This window comes from Cetorhinus maximus, unplaced genomic scaffold, assembly GCF_964194155.1.
Source record: "Cetorhinus maximus unplaced genomic scaffold, sCetMax3.hap1.1 HAP1_SCAFFOLD_1664, whole genome shotgun sequence".
In the NCBI taxonomy this organism is placed as follows: Eukaryota; Metazoa; Chordata; class Chondrichthyes; order Lamniformes; family Cetorhinidae; genus Cetorhinus; species Cetorhinus maximus.
The window spans coordinates 22260-26886 of NW_027597604.1; positions in this window are offsets into that span (position 1 = coordinate 22260).

Sequence of the window (4627 nt, forward strand, 5' to 3'; positions counted from 1 at the left end):
AATTTTCAGCGATGTAGGAGTGAGCATTGAGAAATTGCGATAAAATGGCTAACTCTTTCGAAGACTATTGTGAGAGAAATGGGATTCAATTCATGAGGCAGTGTCACCAGTACTGGGGAGATTGGGAGCTGCACCACTGGGACAGGCTTCACTTGAACCATACTGGGACTCTGGTGAGTTGTATAGCTAGGGTGGGAAAGAGGGCTTTAAACTAAATAGAGGGGGAAGGGATCATGCGAGAGAAGATGCAATAAATCAAAGGGAAACAACGAGGTAATGGAGCAGAGTAGTGATTTGGAAAATGATAACCAGGGTGTGTGAAGAAGGAAGAGAGGACAAATTTAAGATTACACTAGCAATTAAGGCTATGAGAGTGCAAAAAGACAAAATTTAAAGGTTCTATATCTGAATGAGCGCAGCATTCATAACAAAATAGATGAATTGTTAGTAGAGACAGAAATAAATAAGCATGATCTGATACGATCACAAGGGTGGAATCTAAATGTTGAAGGATATTTGGCATTTCGAAAAAAGAGGAAGCTCGGAGAAGGTGGTGGGGTAGATCTGTTACTTAATGATGTCATTCGTAAGTGCTCGAAAGAGCAAAATGTAGAATCAGTTTGGGTAGAAGTAGGAAATAGTAAAGGTAAGAGGTCACTTGTGGGAGTAGCCCATGGGTCCCTAAGAATAGTTACATGGTAGGACAGGGTATACAGCAAGAAATAAATGGGACGTGTAAAAAAAAAAGGTATGGCTATAATCATGGGTGACTTTAATCTAAACGTAGATTAGGTGAATCAAATTGGCAAGGTAGCCTGGAAAATGAGTTCAATGAGTGTATTTGGGGCAGTTTCTTCAAACAGTACATTCCGCCTGCCCTTAGCACAGACAAGATGGGCTGAATGGCCTCTTTCTGTACCGTAACTTTTCTGTGGTAGTCCCTGTACCATCAGCAAATACAAAGAGTTTTTCTTTGTCTACCTCATCTGAACCTGTCATAATCTATCAATTCTCCCTTCAATCTCTGTTACGCCAAGGGTAAAGCTCCAGCTCCCCAGACCAAAACTTGTAGCTAAATTGCCTGCTCTCCAGAATGATTGTGGTAAATCTGTACTCTCTCAAGGACGGGTTGGTGGAGTGGGCGGTAAAGCGGCAGATGGATTTTAACATAGAGAAGTGTGAGGTCATACATTTAGGGAGGTCAAGCAGTTACAGGGATTACAAAATAAATGGGAATATACTAAGAGGGGTAGATGAAGTGAGAGATCTTGGCGTACAAGTACACAGGTCCCTGAAGGCAGCAGTTCAAGTAGACAAGGTTGTAAAGAAGGCATATGGAATGCTCTCCTTCATTGGCAGAGGTATAGAATAAGGTAAGGATATAATGTTGGAATTGTATAAAACACTGGTGAGGCCACAACTGGAGTATTGTGTGCAGTTCTGGTCACCACATTACAGGAAGGACGTAATAGCTCTGGAGAGAGTGCAGAGGAGGTTTACAAGAATGTTGCCAGGGTTAGAAAAGTGCAGCTATCATGGAGAGATTGGATAGGTTGGGGTTATTTTCCTTAGAACAAAGAAGGATGAGAGACTTGATTGAAGTGTACAAAATTATGAGGGGAATAGATAGAGTGGACAGGATAAAATTGTTTCCCTTGATGAAGAATTCTAGAACCACGGGACATAGATTCAAGATAAGTGGCAGAAGGTGCAGGGGGGACATGAGGAAAAACTTTTTTATGCAGAGGGTAGTGGGTGTCTGGAATTCGCTGCCCAAGTTGGTGGTAGAGGCAGAAACTCTAAACTCTTTTTAAAAAGTACCTGGATCTGCACCAAAAATGCTGTAAGCTGCAGGGTTATGGGCCGGGTGCAGTAAAGATGGGATTAGAAATGGCACCTGGGTGTCCTCGGTCTGGCATGGACAAGATGGGCCGAATGGCCTCCTTCTGTGCTGTAACTTTTCTATGGTTCTAACCTGGCCCTGAATGCTGTATAATGTTTAGTTTGATTCAGTTAGGGAAGGCATAGAATTGAAGATTCTACCTGTGAGTGACAGCATGACACCAAGTGGTGTCATGATACAAATCCACTTGTAAAAACCTGCACATCTTAATTGCTAATTTAAAGGACAAAGCGATAATTTGATTAAATATTTCTCAAACATTTATTTTTAATGAGCTGAGAAACAATGTTCCATTTCGCAAACTGCATGTGAAAACCATGCATCTTCCACGTAGATTTCAGCTAGATATATTTTTTTTAGATATATAAAGGGTAAGAGAGAGGCAAAAGTGGACATTGGGCCGCTGGAAAATGACGCTGGAGAAGTAATAGTGGGGAACAAAGGAATGGTGGAGGAACTGAATAGGTACTTTGCGTCAGTCTTCACAGTGGAAGACATGAGTGACATGCCCAAAGTTCAAGAGAGTCGGGGGGCAGAGGTGAGTATGGTGGCCATTACCAAGGAGAAGGTGCTAGGAAAACTGTAAGGACTGAAGGTGGATAAATCACCTGGACTAGATGGATTACACCCCAGAGTTCTGAAGGAGATAGCTGAAGAGATAGTGGAGGCGTTATTGATGATCTTTCAGTAATCACTGGAGTCAGGGAGGGTCCCAGAGGACTGGAAAATCGCTAATGTAAACCCCCCTGTTTAAGAAGGGAGTGAGGCAAAAGACGGGAACTTACAGGCCGATTAGCCTGACCTCAGTCGTTGGTAAGATTTTAGAGTCCATTATTAAGGATGAGATTTCAGAATACTTGGAAGTGCATGGTAAAATCGGGCAAAGTCAGCATGGTTTCATCAAGGGGAGGTCATGCCTGACAAATCTGTTAGAATTCTTTGAGGAGGTAACAAGTAGGTTAGACAAAGGAGAGCCAATGGATGTTATCTACTTGGACTTCCAGAAGGCCTTTGACCAGGTGCCGCACAGGAGGCTGCTCAGTAAGATAAGAGCCCATGGTGTGAGAGGCAAGGTATTAGCATGGATAGAAGATTAGCTGTCTGGCAGGAGGCAGAGAGTGGGGATAAGGGGGTCCTTCTCAGGATGGCGGCCGGTGACTAGTGGAGTTCCGCAGGGGTCAGTGTTGGGACCACAACTTTTCACTTTATACATTAATGATCTAGATGAAGGAACTGAGGGCATCCTGGCTAAGTTTGCAGATGATACAAAGATAGGTGGAGGGACAGGTAGTATTGAGGAGGCTGCAGAAGGATTTGGACAGGTTAGGAGAATGGGCAAAGAAGTGGCAGATGGAATACAACATGGGGAAGTGTGAGGTCATGCACTTTGGTAGGAAGAATAGAGGCATGGACTATTTTCTAACTGGAGAGAGAATTCAGAAATCTGGAGTGCAAAGGGACTTGGGAGTCCTAGTCCAGGATTCTCTTAAGGTTAACTTGCAGGTTGAGTCGGTAGTTAGGAAGGCAAATGCAATGTTGGCATTTATTTTGAGAGGACTAGCATATAAAAGCAGGGATGTGCTGCTGAGGCTTTATAAGGCTCTGATCTGACCACATTTAGAATATTGTGAGCAATTTTGGGCCCCGTATCTCAGAAAGGGTGTGCTGGCCCTGGAGAGGGTCCAGAGGAGGTTCACGAGAATGATCGCAGGAATGAAAGGCTTAACATATGAGGAACGTTTGAGGACTCTGGGTATATACTCGATGGAGTTTAGAAGGATGAGGAGGGATCTGATTGAAACTTACAGAATACTGAAAGGCCTGGATAGAGTGGACGTGGGGAAGATGTTTCCATTAGTAGGAGAGACTAAGACCCGAGGGCACAGCCTCAGAGTAAAGGGAAGACCTTTTAGGACAGAGATGAGGAGAAACTTCTTTAGCCAGAGAGTGGTGAATCTATGGAATTCATTGCCACAGAAGGCTGTGGAGGCCAGGTCATTGAGTGTATTTAAGACGGAGGTAGATAGGTTCTTCATTGGTAAGGGGATCAAAGGTTACGGGGAGAAGGTGGGAGAATGGGGTTGAGAAACTTATCATTCATGATTGAATGGCGGAGCAGACTCGATGGGCCGAATGGCCTAATTTCTGCTCCTATGTCTTATGGTCTTATACTGACTGTGGCATTTATCAACGATTAATGTCACTGTTAGCATCAGACACATCTTCCGACCTTCAAAACTTCTTGAATCTGTCTACACCTTCTGTCTTGCTATCATATCACTCTCAATACTTCTGTCAGCCTCCCCCATTCCCACGGAAGATTGTCTCTATCACTCAACAAGCTTTTCTCCAGGTGCAGGCACAGAGAAGCTGCTCCTGTTTCGGAGGGGGGGGCGGGGGTGGAATGAGAAAATAACAATATTCTGATCACGAATTCAAGATCAATTGCTTCACTCAGAGAGGTGTGAGCAGCTGGATCTGGTTACCAGCAGGAGCAACAGAGGGGAAACACCGCAGCGATATCAAAAATGAGGCTGGGGGTGGCAGGCGTCATGAAGCAGAGATAGGGAGGCGTCAGTACGTAGGGCGGGACTTAGAAAAGCGTCATCACGCAGGGTGCCGGTGGAAGCGTCGGCAGGCTGGATCAGGCTCTGGTTGCTAGGGCTGGTGCGTCATTGCGTAGCGCCGCGCTGGTTGCTATGGCACTTACCGGCCGTGCGCGCC